Raw genomic sequence first — 16,026 nt, 5'->3', positions numbered from 1 at the left:
ATCTGGGGAAAGTGTGGAGAGTGATGGGGGAGTAGGTTTAGAAGGCTCCAGGAGAGCCGATAGTCCCAGTCCAAACACTGGCAGTGAGAATAGGGAAGAGGGATACAACAGGGAAGATACAGAGATATGGAAGACACTGACTCCACAGCCCTCAGTGGCCCTCCATGTCAGTCACTGCTCATCAATCTCTATGTTCTTTTTGTCTTTCCATGGTCTTGATGTTCACAGCTTTTTCAACATCGTACTCTGTTTAGCCATCACCATTGTGAAGAATCTCTAGTAGGAGAGGCAACAGAGGTAGCAACATTGTGGCCACAGTTGTGTAGAGTGCATTGAATCCAGCATACTGGCACATACAAGCTTAAATCCCACACTCGTGTGCATGTCCCTGCACCAGCACACAGACACACAGAATTTTTGACTGCAAAAGTTAATTCACTCATTTTTAATCTTACCTGGAAACTTGTGCAGTTGGAGATTCAGAAATAGCTTTTAAGATATTTGCTTTTGAATCTGTAACTAGAAACCTAGCCCATATATCTCTCTGAGCAAAATGGAAATGGAATAGTATAGCATAAAGGTGCATAGAGACAGTAGGTTGATAAATATTTCAAATCTCAGTTCTATTCGCACAACAATTCCTAGAGTCTTACCTAGGCAGAGAAATTCCTTTTTGATCACAGTCTGATGAAATTTGTCTTTTTCCAGTGTTTTTGCAACAACTACCACCCATGATAGGTTGCTTCAAGATCTATAACAGTCGTGAATCTGAAATTGATGAAGTGCCCTCGAGGTCAGCATTGTGTGTGCTGATTCTTAACTCTGCCTCAGTAGGCACACTGGTCCTTAAATCCCCTTCTGAACACATGCATGCCTGTCTCACGGCCCTCATCTCCCTCACTTTTCTCCCTGAGCACACCAGGATGGTCCCCAAGCTTACTTTCAGCTGCTTTTAGCTCTATATATTTCAGAAAAAAAAAGTTATCTTGTATACAGCATTTGAAATTATTTTATTCAGAAAAGTTCACACTGGGCATGTATGCCAAGCTCTGAGCTAAGCTCCAAGGATCCAGAAATATATGAGAAACAGTGTCTGGCCCTCTAGGAGCTCTAGAGAAAGAGAAATGGAGACAATGAAGAGAGCCTAGCCTTGGCCTTGAATAGGGGAAAAAAGGCAATATTGGGGTTTGGCCTTGAGTAGACATCCAGAATACAGCATTCCAGGATGAGCATAACTAGGCTGCTGAGGATGGCCTTTTTTGGAGGTAGCTCAGAAGTGGAAGAGGGAGCTGTGGCACTGGTAGGACAGAAACTTCAAAGACCAGGTGGTGGGGCCTGATATAGAGTCATCTGATTGCCCTTTCCAGTTGAGTTCCAGGTGGTAAGGGGAAAGGAAAAGAGACCAGTTTCCTGGGCTGTTAGCTAACCCCATGATGGCCAATGGAAGAGCTTCAGGGTAAGGGACACTATTGAAAAATCAGGACCAGCAATATGGATGAAACAGGACACTTCTCCTCTTTATCTTCTGAATCAGCGGAGAAGCAGATGGCACCCTTCGCCTTTGAGCCCTTTGGATCCTTCCGTGAGAACAGCTCTTCTCTGTAAACAAAGAAAAGGGGGATAATTAGAGGCAGAATGGCACATAGAGAAAGACATCTCAGATGACGGAGAGGAAAACAGAGAGAATGGGTGAGGAGAACAGTGCTCCCTAAACGCTCTCTCTTTGTATACACAGAGGAAAGATTATCTGGAGAACACATTTGGTACATGAGTGATTGTCCAAGGCCCATCGAGCCACTATGGGGACAGCATGCATCATTGTCGTCACAAACCTGTAACCCATGCTGACCGAGAAGCTGCAGAATGATGCTGCCATTCCAAAGGGACAACAGGAGAGAAGTTGTGATCAAAGGCAAAAATAGAGACAAAGGACAGGAGGCTACCTAGGATAAGAAAGGCCAGAGTGAGCTTGGAGAGGGCAGAGGCTGCAGGAAGGGAGGAGGCTCAGTAGTGGGCAGCTATCACCAAAGAGGCTCCTCCGGTTTATACTTCTTAAAGGAGAATAGGCACTGTCTCAGGGAAAGGGAGCAATGAGTAAGTATGCACGAGCAGCACTTGGGAGTGAAGAAGGGGGCAGCCAAGGCACTGGAGAGGCTGAACTCTGGATCTCCTAACAAATGAATGGGGTCCTCCGTCTCATCCCTGGCAGCACCCATCCAGGTTCAGGAAATGGAGAAGGGAGGAAGTCAAGTAACTGGAGTGTTGGCTTTTGAGGCACAGATTCAGCCCTGCCACCTACTTACCTTCCTTTGCAGGCTGCATCAGGCCTTTGAGGCCTCCTGGGCCACGCTTGAAAGGCCTCCAGCTGCAGGGACATGTCATGGCTTCTGGGAAATGTCACGACGAGGTTCTGCAGGAGAGAACACAGGGATGTCAGGGCGCCCCGTCAGCATCAGGAGCCCACATTGCGTGAGAGGCTTGTGACCCAGCCTCACAGACTTGGATTTTGGGAAAAATTCATCTCTGACTTGAGTGGGAGGCACCTCAGGGCTGGGATCTCTTCGAGCCCATTTGGGAAATCTGGGGTGTTTTCAGCTCCTCTCTCCAACCCTTCCAGCCTGCCCAAGCGCACAGGGGCTGCTCCTCTTGCCCTTACCACCTGCCTCTCATGCCCGGCCCCAGTCACTGGTCTGAAGGGGCTCTGACAATTCACATTAAGAGACTTAGGAATGCCGCAATTTCATAACTGTCTTCCCACAAAGAAATTGTAGCTTAATAGGAGCCAGACCTACATCTGGAGTTGGAAACTGCAAGGGCGGGACATCAGATATCTAGGACAAGGCAGCCTCTGAAAAGAGGGGGCAATTTCTTGGTAGAGGCAGGAATTTTCCTAGGCCCCTGACATCCCAGCCAGGGCTGCTCCTCGTGCCCTTCCTTCCCTGAGGCCCAGGCTGCCACGAAAGGCAATGATCCCAGAAAGACACACAAGTGGATCCCTGGGCTTAGCAGGGATGGAGCAGCCTGGTCTGAACAAGATGCATGGGCTGGCCATTTAGAAGCCCCTTCTTCAGGAGAGTCCTGCACTCAGGTACTACATGGGAGAAGTGAAGTGGGTGCTCTAAAAAGCAACTGCTAGCACATGCTTGGAACCCTGTGGGCTGCCCCGGAAGCCCCAACGGACGCAACTGCCACTGGGCGGGTGGGGGAGGGGAGGCAGCTTGGGCAGCCAAGGGTCCCAGTCTCCTACAAACTTCCTACACACCTGGGGAAGGCAGCAGCTCTGGGGTCTGCAGGGGGGGCACCTCATGGTTCCTAACTGTCCTAGAAATGAAAAGGGATTCAAAGAGACCCACTTGATAACCTGTCAGGCTGCATAGCAGTGAGGCTTCCTCCTTTAGTAGGTTCTTGAAATTGTATATTTATATACAGATAGATAAATATACATATACAATATACAGAGTGGCTGCAGGTTTGCTACAGCAAGGCAGTGGGTGAAGGTGATGGGTGTGCAGTGGTGGACTCTGGAACCCTCCAAGGGGCTCCCCTGCTGGACGCAGAACTGGAGCCTTTGAGCGGCTGACCAAGACAAAAAGGAAGAGGGACGAGACAGAAGGCAGGACCGCAAGGATGCAAGGCCTTGTCTACTAAGTCCTACTCTCCCATGTAGGCCATTACCCCCGACCTATCTGAGCTTCAGTTTCTCTGAAAGGAAAATGGGTCATCAAGAGACAAATACACAGGAGGAAAGGAAAAATCACGAGGGCAAAAGGTCCAGGGTGAATGGAGGGAAGGAAAAAATTGCAGAGATCAAGTAGAACCACAGACAGGAGAGAGCCTTTGGCAAGATAGCGGCAGGGAGGTAAAAGAGAGGGGAAGTGATGGGAAGCCATGAAGAATTGGGTGGCAAGGAGAAGGAAGCTAAGGGTGGAACGGTGGAGACTTGGGGAAGGTAGAATCAGGAACCAGGGCCAAAGTGCAGAAGAAACAGCCTACTGGACCAGCCAGTGTTGGAGGGTGGACCTGGGACGTGCAAGACATTTTCTTCTCATTCCAGTCAGAGGCAGGAGACAGGAACTGAAGGGGGCCAGCTAAGGCAGGACAGGAGGAGGGCAGAAAGCTCAAAGTGTCCTTCTCCTGTCCCCTCATCCCCTCTCCCTCCAACCCTTCCAAAAGCCTTGCCCCAGAAACAAGGGAATAGAACCCAGGAAGGTTGAGTAGAGGGATGGGGTTTGGGCATCCTTTCCAGAGAGAAATGATAGCTTAACAGTGATCAGCTGAATGGCCGGGAAACACCCTCATAATGGTGGAGGGCTGAGCATCTAGTACCTTAGCCTAGGGGAAACGGACAGGCTTGAGGTCTTCCCGGACTCCTCTAGCCGAGGTCTCCTGTCCAGGGAAGCTCAGGTGTGAGGGAGACTCAGAAACGGCTCCCAGGTGGAAATTGGGCTGCCTCCTCTGGGGAGGCTGCTTGAAGCCTAGTGGGTACAGCACAGAATAGCCAGGAGAGGGGGGTGCCAAGGCATGCCCTCCTCACAAAAGCCCCCATGAGGCTGCTCTCAAAACCCTAGCAGGAGCACCTCTACTTTTCCTTCCTCCAATCCCAGGGGGTGGGGGAACTCACTTTGGACCCAGAGAAGCCCTCACATAGTCCTCCTGCTGGCCAATTCTGCTATCTCAGGTCCCAGTGCCCTGGGAGATGAAGGCCATTGCTGCAGATGAAAACCAGAATCAGACATCTGGGGAAGAAGTGTGATCCCAAGGAAGGAAATAAATGGCTCCCAAAATTGCTCAGTGCTCCCATACTAAGCAGGAGGAGATGGATGTAGGATTTCTCTTCAGGCAGGGCTCTGGAGCATCTAACTGTGGTGTTGCTGTTGGATCATGCTCACACATGTAGAGAGCCAGCAGAAAAGGATTTTGTGGGGAAGGTCCATTAAAACCTTTCTAGGTAAATCAAAGTTCAATAGACCCAACTGCCAGGCATCCTGGCAGGGGTGGTGTCCTGGACAGGACACCACACCACTCACTTCCCTTTGCATTTCCCTATTGCCACTCTCCTTTGATATTTGTTCAGGAATTCACCCATCTGTAAGCTCATTGCTTTATCAAATATTTGTTGAGCTTTGCTGGGCAGAGGGGATATAAAAATGAATGAGACAAAGTTCCTGCATTCAAGTACCTTCCTGGGTAGTGAGAAAGGGCAGACTGACATGCTGAGAATGAAGAGAGAAATATAGGATGCAGGCGGATGGCTTAGGTAGACACATCCCTTAGTCCCTGCTCTCATGGGTAAATACAGCTACTGGGAGGAAGTTAACATCAAAAAATCCTCCAGGGGAGTCAATATTTGTTGCTTCTCACCAGGCAGATAGGAAGTTGGAAACCAGAAAGTTCTTTGCCCATTCGGGAATTTAGAGTCTAAAATCAAAACATACTCACACGTATTAATCAGGGTCCATCCCTTGAGCAGCACCGATATCAGGGAAAAGAAAACTACTTGGTGAGTTAGGATACAGCGGGAGGGGTCTCAAAGACAGCCATTGAAAATGCCCCCAAATGCTGGAGACCTCAGGTTTGAAGGGGTTCTGATGGCCTTATGGACTTATAAGGGACATGGTTCAGAGGTTTCCCCAGACCAGCACAGGACTCGGGAAGGGGGAGCAGGGAAGCCCCCAGGATCTAGATTTTGGGGATGTCAGTGCTACAGGGACTGGGCTTGTGACTGGAAGCTGCCTCTTTGGTGTCCCCAGTTGAAGAGCAGAGGTCCAGGATGGGTCCCAAGAAGATGGGGACAGCCCAGATGATGGTCAATGCAGTCTTGGCTGGCGGGGGAAGGGGGTTCCTGGAAGGGGCCACGAAGAGGTGGAGTGACACTGGAGTATCACCAAGGTGGTGCTTCCTTGCCACCAGAAAGCCTGGCCTGAGGAGGAGAAAGGAGGAAGATGACTCAGCTGGAGTGACAGCCTGCCTACTCCCTGCTACCCCTGTATTGGGCTATCACTGCTGGGGAGTGCATCCAAACAGAGGGCTATTTGATAAGTCTGAAATATCCACAGGACTCCCAACTCAGGAGAGACAAATGGGCAGAAACAGAAAAGTAAATGCTGAGATTATATCTGAAGAAAGAGAAAGAGCACAGCAAGAGCAGAGCAAAGAGTCAGGATGAAAAACCTCATGGTGTCAAAAAAGAAGGAAGGAGAGGAGAGGAAGAAGAGAGTGTCCCATAGGAAACCAGAGTCAGAGTGAGGTCAGGACAAGGCTAACAGCACAGGAAGAGGTGACTGGCTGGACCTCGCCCAAAGAGAATTGAGCCTGAAGGCTTCAGGGATATGGTCTGTGCTTCGTCCCTCTGCCCCTAACTCTGGGGACATGCCTCTCTTGGGGACAGAATGCAGATGAAGAGAAACAGAAGTGGCCAAGTCAAGAAGCCACGGGCTGAGGGTGCCCCAGCTGCTCACCTCCCTTGGGGCAAAGCTCATCCCTAGTTTACAAGGAGTGCATGACAACTGGCCCTTGTCCTGGGCCAGTCCCAAGCCCATACGGGCAACAGGGCATGTGATTTTGAGCCTCTCTCCCACCTCCCAGCCCTATCCAGGTGTCTCTGGGAAGGGTTCTTGGAGCTTCCCCCTACCGTTAAAGGAATCCCTCCAGCAGCTGCCCTGCCTGACCAGGCACAGCTGACTCTGAGGAGAAGATGCTCGCAGCCCCATACCTTTTTTTTTTTTTTCTTTCAGAAAGATCTGCATCTTAACTACAGTCTGTTTCCCACTGAGAGGAAGCCAGTTTCCCAAGCAGCCCTGGGAAGCTCAGTTTTGTGGAGGATACAAGGGACCCTAGCTCAGCCCTAGGCAGGCAGGCTGGGAAAGGAGTGGCCCTTTGTCTGGGGAGGGACTGGGCTGCTCTGTGCCCAGAAACTACATGGATAAGCAGTTGCATGATATGCACCCGAAGCCAGTCCCCGGGAAGCCCTGCCATTGAGAGTCAGTGCCACCACACGGCCCTCTCTGAACCCCTAGACCCCACAGATAGGGAGAAGGGTTGGTCCTGGACCCAGAGGACCCCTCAAGTGGAGTGAGGCTCCCCAACTGCTCTTGCCCAGAGAGCTCTGCCTATGAAGGGGCCCACCAAAGAGACCAGAGCTGAGAGATGGTACAAGCTCCCCTGAGGCAGTTGTGGTTGTAAAAAGGGGGGTCTCAGGATGAGATCTGGGTGCCTGAAAAATGGTCAAATCACAGTTCAGTTCAAGAAGCAAGCAGCAGTAGTCTGCTCCACGAGGTTAGGCTGAGGGCTGCTCTTCAGCTTGGCTCCCAAGGTGGTTTGCTTTGGATCAGCTGCTTTGAGTATTTGACCCGTGAGTGACCTGCCACTTTCAGGTCGTCTTGGACCGCAAGCCAAAGTCTCACAGAAGTTGCCACTCATGACTTGCCTGAGTACCTGGCACCAAAACAAACAAAGCCGGCCTGCTTTCTTTTCCTTTCTCATTCCACCACTCTCCACAGTCATGTCTCCATTCACTGATGTGTTGTCCACTGAAGAGCTATTATCTTGGCCTTGATACGAGACATAAAATACAAACAGCTATTAACTTGGCCTTGATACGAGAGAGTGGCACATAGTCCCTAACTTTAAGTAGCTCACTGCATCCTGAGGAAAGATATGGTCCTCATGGGGAGGGGGTATTGGTGATGCTCGCTGGGGCCTTCCTTAGACTTCAGATATCAAGCCCTCATAGCCTATCTCTTCTATTGTACCTCACAGGGAACTAAAATAACTTTAGATTGTAAAGGTAGCTAAAATGTTACTAGAAAATATCTTCAATTAGAAAATATTTTAGGGGTGGCAAGGAGTGAGCAGGCCTCTGCCCATCAAGGTCTCATGGTCTTACAGGAGACACTACTTTGGGTGGACATGGTTCAGAGGTTTCCTCAGACGAGCACAGGACTAGGGAAGAAGGAGCAGGGAATCCCCCATGATCCAGATTTTGGGGATGTCAAATCCCATTGTCTGCCTTTATGCCATACTGGCATTTTAAGGACCAGGAGAAATCTTCAGGGCTACATGTCCAATGTGGAGAGTGCCCTGAAATTCTGGAAACTCCATCTCTTAAGGGTTCTGATGGTGTCATATGGGCTTATCAGGAACAAGCATCAGATGCTTCCTGCGACCAGCACAGGACTAGGGGAGGCGGAGCAGGGAAGGCCCCAGGATCCAGGTTTTGGGGAGGTCAGTGCTGTAGGGGCTGGGCTTGTGTCTGGAAGCTGCCTCCTTTTGTGTTCCCAGTTGAAGGGCAGAGGGTGGTGGGCTGCTCTTAAGAAGATGGGACAGCCCAGATGATGGCCAATGGGAGTCTCGGGGGATCCTGAAGGGGGCCAAGAGGAGCGGGGGTGAGGCTACGGTATCATTCAAGGGTATCATTCACATGTTGCTTCCTTGTGATTAGAAAGCCAGTTTTGGGGAATGATTAAATGGTAAATTCTGTAATGCGTGTGTTTCATTGCAATTTTCTAGATATAGCATGGGGAGGAGAGAAGGTGTCCTCCCTTCAGCTTTGAGGATGGATAGGAGTGACGTGGGGTCAGAACCCCTCTCTGCTGTCACTCTTTGTGGAGCCCCAACACATTCTTTACAAAGAAGGAATGCCAAAGGAGGGCATTTTCATCTAACTCAAACGCCTAGAGACCTCGGGACCTTGGAGAGACAGAGACAGAGGTTCTGGGGTTATATTTGTGGACTGAGACAGGGGGAGATAAAGCCCCCTGAGAGAGAACAAAAACAGTAGTGGGGAAGATATGATCAGAGACAAAATTAGAGACAGTAAAAGTGGAAACAAGGCATCCAGAGGGGCAGAGAGCCATAGCTATAGGGGAAGAAGAGAGAAGTACAGAGACCAAAATATGAAATTGTTGGGCATAGTGAGCCTTTGGTTGGCTGTCTTCCAGGGGAAGAGTCAGATTCCTCTAAATTTCATGGTTTAAAAAGACAGAAATTCAGTCATTAGAGATTTTCAGTGGAGGAAGGACAAGGGATAGACAGGTCTCTCCTGAGACAGAACCACCAGTATTCTCTGTGATTCAGAGATACAGGTTACTTGCCTTATCTAGAGTGGCTCATCTCCGTGGCTACCAATTATCTTGCTACCTTCTGGCCAGGTGTAGGGCCCAAATTAACTAAGAAGACTGAAGAGAAGAGAGAAAGAAGCGAGAGAGCAGAGACCTGGCTGGGCATGACACTGCTACTATCCTCTGAGTCAAGCAATTCCCAAAGTCGCCAGGTTAGCTGATCCTTGGCCCCATCTGTAGGGATTCTTTTTGAAGGAAATATGCAGATGGAGGGTGATGGCGGCACACAGGGTACCTGAGACAAGTGCTCAGCCTTTAGAGACCCAATTCCTGCTGCTGCCCTCATTAGCTACCCCTCAGCAGCCAGGGACCCACAGCCCTGCCCTGCAGGCTCTGGACAGCTTTGGTCATAGCTCACTTCCAGCCTGGATGGGCCTGGTGGACAGTTCTGTGCTTGTTTGGGAAGTCCCCCCGCTTCTGCCCTTTAGTCCTTCCTCCTCCTATCTGGTCTCTCCTTTCCAAAGAGCTTTAAACTTTCTCAAAAGCAGAAAGGCGAAGACATGTGGATGAGTTTCTTCCCCAAAGAAAGTTTAAGCTTAGTAGTGGACATTTCTTAACAAAATGAAAAAGAACCAGGGTCAGGGGCTGACTACTTTTCAGACAGTGGGTGGTTATTCATGGTCAGGTGATTTCCTGACTTCTGCGAAAGCCCAGCCCAGAATGTTTATCACTTTATTCCCTTCCAAAGCCCAGGCAGCCTCAAGAAACCTTCTAAGCGGGTCCCAGGCAGAACTCTCTTAGAAGGAGAACAAACTAAGCCTGCAAATGGGAATTCAGAGAAGCAGAAGACTTATCAAGAATGTCCAAATCACAATAATTAAATAACCAAGATACCCTAACCTATAGTCTAGGGCCCGGGACTAGTCTGGTTCTGATAGGCTTTTCCTTCATCAGTGCCCTTTGACTCCAGCTAACTTCAAGAGACTTACTCCTCTAGGATAGCCCACACATCCCATTGATGAATTTGCTAAGTTAGAGAAGGATCTGCATCCTTGCCCTGTGAGAACCTTCTGCCTTCAGTAAGCTCCCAATGTGAAGGGGGCATACAGACAATCAAGTGTGCAATCCTGTGGCCCCATGTTAAATGCAATATAATGTCCCCATGCCCTGATGCCTAGGAGAGAACCCTAGAGTCATCAAGGCAGCCATAGTAAAAGACTGCAAGGCCTGGCAATCTCTTTAATGGAAATGCATTTGGAGATATTTGGCCTGTCCTCAGAGTAGCACATGACAATGAAACAGGCTCTCACTCCCCAGGGGGGCAGAGGTTTCCAAGATTGTGGTCTTGGGTGACTGAAATACAGTGCTTGGATCAGGAACTCTTTGCTATTTCCAGGTGGAGACTAGAAAACCAAGAGAAGGGAAATGATGGGTCAGGAATTTGTGCCTTGTGGACCATCCCTTTCCTGTCTGTGGAGCCTTCCAAGAAAGAAGGAAGGCAGCAATGAGAACAATCTGTCTAATGAGGTTGAACTCAAGCAATAGATCAGGTGAAAGAGGTTGCTTTTGCTTTGCTCTCCCTGGAATGTCCATAGGCCTTTCTTTCTTCATGGTACCTATTTTGTCATGCTGTAGACAATTAAAATTTTTAACATAGACCAACACAGACGAATTCTGCTGCCTGCTCTTGCAGGATATCCGGGATGTCCTGCAGCAAGGCAAAGTAAGCAAGAGCAGAGAGCAGCAGAGTCCTGAAGAAAACAGACATGGAGTGCAGGGGAGGCGAGGGAAAGGGAAAGGACAGGAGGGGAAGGGAGGGGAGAGTAGGGAAGAGAAGGGGGATGTGGGGTCTGGGGCATCAGAGCTGGGTCAAGGACATGGGGATCCAGGAACCTTTGTCCAGGAATGCATACCTTGGTCCAGTCTTGCTCTGGAAAGAGAACTGTGATGGAAATGAAAGACCACGATGGTCAGAGGCACTTCAAAACAAATCACTGTCTGACTTGCCTGTTCCCCCTTCTGATCCTCAGCATAAGTTTCTGAGGGAGAGGAACTCCATGTAGAATGAGCCTCGATAAGGCTGCCTAAGAGGAGAGGAAAGGAAACGAGGGCATTTTGCCAAAGGGAGGGGCTAGGGCTTGCTCCCGGTTAGCCCTCTGACAGCTCGCACTTTGGAATGTGTGTGTAGGTTGGAGGCAAGGGCGTGGGGCAGATAAAGAGGGCTATAGTTAGGGGAGTGGCTAGTGGTTAAAGGAATTCAAGTCCTTGTGAGGCCAGCTACTAGGCTTCCATCCTCTGGGCTGTTCCCTTGAGGTCTTCATCCTTACCTGGTTCTAAGCCAGGCCATATCCCAGATTCAGCATTGAAGAGAAAATTATTAGATTGACCCAAGCCCACAAACTCTCCCTTCAAAATAGGCACTCCCAAAACTAAAGGGGCCCTACTGTCCCCAGGAAGAGCAATAACAATTAGGGCCAAACTTTGAGTTTTTTTTCACTCCTGGAAGGGATGTATATCCATATAGGAAGTAGGGTGAGCTGCATGCCCCAAGGTAGGAGGAAGAATGACTTTCCAACAAAAGCTTGAGCATAACCTCATTTTTACGCTATAGGAAATTATCAAACGACCTATTAGTAGAGCTTCTTTTAGAAAGACAAGGCAAAATTAGGCTGTTAAGAATGCTTTGCCTAGCATTTGGGAGGCCAAGGTGGGCTGATTGCTTGAGCTCAGGAGTTCAATACCAGACTGGGCAGCATGGTGAAACCCTGTCTCTATTAAAATATGAAAAATAAAATAGATGATAGGTAGGTAGGTAGGTAGATAGATAGATAGATAGATAGATAGATAGATAGAGGCATGGCAGTGTGTGCCTATAGTCCCAGCTACTCAGGAGGCTGAGGCAGGAGAATTGCCTGAACCTGGGAGGTGGAGGTTGCAGTGAGCTGAGATTGCACCACTGCACTCCAAACTGGGTGACAGAGCGAGACTCCGTCTCTGAAAACAATAAGAGTGCCTTGCTCTGGTGGTCTGAACCAGTCATCACCCTTTTATTTCATTATTCACTTTACTTGGGATTACTCCCCATCTTCCTGGTTCTTGGCTTTGATCACTCCCAATTCATTCCCAGTCAACTTCTTTGGACTGATTCTTGTGTCAGGAGACTTTACTCATACTGAGCCCTGAGTTTCCTGGGAAACCCACATCTCTTTACTAATGGGACTTTGTGTTGCAAATGAGAATGCCTATTTTGAAGCGAGTGTTTGTGGACTCTATTCTTTTTCACAAGAATTTTTTTAATCCATAAATTTAATATGTACCTTTTATTTTTTTCATTCAGGGCTCATGGGACTTGTCTTGATCTGTAGTTTTGGCTACACCTGCTTGGGAAAGCCTGGTCTGGGAATTCCTGCCACCACTAACTCACTGACTTCCACTTGCCTCGGATCTATTAGAATTCTTCCATTGCAGATGTTCTGACACACTGAAGCTATGCCTTAGCTGACAAGCTAATATGCAATTCCTTCTAGAACTCATGGATTTATATTCCTCTTCTCTCCCCACTCTTGTCCAGACCTTTACATCCTGGATTCTTTACCATTTCTGCCCCTGGGACTCTTGGATATCATTGTCACTCATACCCATAAAGCACCTTAGGAACTGGACATTACTATTTTAATGTTATTCAAAACACACCCATGGAAGCTCAAGTGCCAGGCACATACTCTAATAAGTCTTGGGTATTCAAAAATGAATGAGAAACCGTGTTTTTTCCTCTAAAAGCAATCTTGTAAAATCGCGTCCAGTAGCTTCCAAGACATTAGAGGTGAAGTTGAGTTTGTAAGCTAACATAGGGAGTCAATTTCTTAGATGGCAAATGGAAAAAATCCTTGAAGCCTCTAGTCTGTGAGTGGCTGGGGTTGGGCTTGAGAAGTTCTTGGGAAGGAACTTTCTGACAGAGTAGATAGATACTCCCTGACTGAGTCAGCCTTTCCGGATTTGTTTCTAATAATGGGGTCCACAGTTGGAGAGGGAAACCTCATTATCAGAGTTCCCAGCTAGAAGCAGACAGACAGCCCGTGGGGTGAGTGTCGGAAGGTTTGGTTTCATGTCTCCAAACCAAATGGTGGCTACTGGAAAAGTGAAAAAAGAGTGATCAAGGAAAAGGCAAGACCAGAAGGGACCCAAGGAGTGAAACACCACCTCCAGGGCACAAGGTCCCCCAGCCCGGAAGCTGCTCACTGATGTCCAACTCCACCCCTGCTTTCTAACCCCGCCATAGCCATCCCAGGGTCCTGTTCTTCCTATGAAAGAAAAAGTCAAATGGATGAGCCACAATGGCCCCACTAGGGAAAGAGAATCTGCTAGGTAGGGAGAGAGATAGCTATATAGAAAGATACAAAGAGATACATACAAAGAACAAGACATAGAAATAAAATAACAAAGAGTGACAGCAGCAGAAAAATAACAAAAGAACTGGTTGCTTCCCCTAGGAGAAAATCCAGAGTGTAGAGCAGTGATAAGGAGACTGGGGGCAAGCAACAGATAGAGAATGCCAGCAGAAGGCAGGAACAGAGGTGTCCATGTGACAGACCTGGAGGGATTCAGAGAGGGCAAAGGGCAGAAGCGGGACTCTAGCTATAATATTCTGTCCCGGTGAGCCCACCATCTGTCCCTAGCATGCTCATGCTTCTCCCCACACATTCACAGCTCCTGCAGAAAGACAAAACCATAGAGGAAAGCACGCAGAAAGGAGCCGGATGAGGGAATGCAAAGAAAAGGTAAATGAGGGAAGCGTTGAAAGATACAGGGAAGAGAGAAGGGGTTCTGGCCTTTGGTGTGGAGGCCAGAAAGATACGCAAAAGGCTGGAAATGTGCCCCACAGTCATCACAAACCCCACTCCCAGGCAGGTTCCTGGTACACATGGAAGCAAAGGAGTAAAAAATGTGGTCGGATGAAATTAGATTGCTTGGGGCCACTGAAATATCCCCAGAAAATTTCTCTCTTCAGCTTTTGAAATAAGTTATTCTAACTCAGAGCTGATGCTTCTGCAGATGGGTTTGGATGCTACCCAAGGTCTAGGTCCCCATCATTGCCCCTTGCCCTACTTAGGGCAGGAGGAGGTGTCTAGTATCCACTAGACACCATCCAGTGAAGTGCTCTTGAACTCAGGAACTTGTCTCACCTTAATACAGTGAGGGAATGAGGTGCTTGCTTCATTTGCAATCACTGGCCTTTGGCTTGGTGTGAGGTCCTAATCCTGTGCTCTGGAGTGGAGAGCCAAGCCTCTGTGCTCATCCCAACAGAACCTCTTCCAGTGGCAGCAGGAGGGACGGGAGACAGGTGAAGTTAGAAGATGCTTTGCTATATTCACCAAGTCTTCAAAACAAGAGCACTGAAGTGCTGGGGACTGTTTCTCCTTGACTTTTTAGCCTTGATACAATGGCCACAAAGAAGAGCTCTTCACAGTAGAAGCTTGTTATGTTTGCTTTCCCGTCATCCACCATAAGGCCTAGAATACAACCTTCTTCCCATTTCAGTAAACATCTACTGAGTAAATCACACGAGGATATCTGCTTTCTCAGGAATTTTACTAAACTACTGTTTGATGGCAAACTCAACTTCAGAGGACTTCAACTGTAGCCTGAACCAGGTTTCTTCATGACAAGATATGGGTGAGAGAGAGGGGAACCACAAAACAATCTGCACTGCTTGAAAAATGGTCTCATCATAATTCAGGTCAAAGCTCTTGAACCAAGTGTAAAAGCTAGGCCCAGATTTTCCTTCAGCTGGGAACTGGAATTGGTCTTGATGAGTTTATTGCAGGAGACACGTTCCTTTGTAGGGCCCAGAGCAGTGCAGGCACAGAGTTGTAGAAAACCCACAGCAGTCTCAGACTTTTCAGAGAAACTGCTCCAGCTTTAGGGTTCATGTCCTAAAAAAACCCACCGGTCCCAGTGCTCATCTACTTGTCTCTCTCCTTTGTCTTCAGGTTTTCTTATCCTTCCTTCATGCTTTACTTGACTCTCCACTGACTTACTTAATAGATACATGAAAACACTTGAGAACTCTTTATCTAAACTCATTGATGAAAATCACTTTACTTGGCAAATATTTATTGAGCTTTATCTTATATTGAACTCCTGGTAGTGTTGAGAACTCAAATTCAATTGAGAATTTGTTTTCCCCCACTGAGAATGTCACTTTTGAGTAGGGAGGAGTGGATTGCGGGAAAGGAGGCTGGAGTCAGTCAGGGAGCAGAGTGTCCCTTAAGGAGTCATCCTACGGGAATTGCAAATCACAGTGGAGTTCAAGAAGGTGACAGTGGATAACTTCTTTCTATTCCCAGGTGGAGAAGAAAGAGCCAGATGGTCAGGATGATGAACAGGGAACTCCCCTTTAGATGTCATTCTTCTCATGGCAAGTGATGGCAGTGGGAGAAGCAGAGGCTGGGACATCTGAGAAAGTGGGAAAATGAGATTTCCACATGTTTTTCAAAGGCAGGGTGATCCTGGTTGAACCAGTTGCCTCTAGGGTGGCAAAATGGTGCCCTGTCCCTTTCCTTCTGTTCTCACATTGCCCTGTTGACAAAAATGGCCAAACTCCATAAAATAGTTGAAGAGATTTATTCTGAGCCAAATAGGAGTGACCATGGCCCATGACACAGCCCTCAGGAGATCCTAAGAACATGTGTCCAAGGTGGTCGGGGTACAGCTGGGTTTTATATATTTTTAGGGAGGCATGACACATCAATCAAATACTTTTAAGAAATACATTGGTTTGGTTCAGAAAGTTGGGACAACTCAAAGCAGGGGCTTCTACGCTGTAAGTAAATTTAAATATTTTCTGGTTGACAATTGGTTGAGTTTATCTGAAGACCTGGGATCAATGGAAAGGAATGTTCAGGTTAAGGTAAAGGATTGTGCAGACCAAGTTTTATTGTGCAGAGGAATCGTGCAGAGAGCAGAC

The 16,026-nt window shown here is 48.2% G+C and overlaps 1 non-coding gene across 1 annotated transcript; it reads right to left on the bottom strand.

The window, feature by feature from the left end:
- Positions 1–987: 987 nt before the first annotated feature.
- Positions 988–2,438, bottom strand: LOC102125771 (uncharacterized). Its single transcript, XR_010587902.1, has 2 exons — positions 2,304–2,438; positions 988–1,599 (listed from the first exon to the last, which is right to left on the bottom strand). It is a non-coding gene; the product is annotated as an uncharacterized protein (transcript).
- Positions 2,439–16,026: the final 13,588 nt, after the last annotated feature.

Source organism: Macaca fascicularis, chromosome 7 (assembly GCF_037993035.2).
Source record: "Macaca fascicularis isolate 582-1 chromosome 7, T2T-MFA8v1.1".
NCBI lineage: Eukaryota > Metazoa > Chordata > Mammalia > Primates > Cercopithecidae > Macaca > Macaca fascicularis.
Note: the sequence above shows the minus strand (reverse complement) of the source record. Positions and strands in the feature narration are given on the sequence as shown.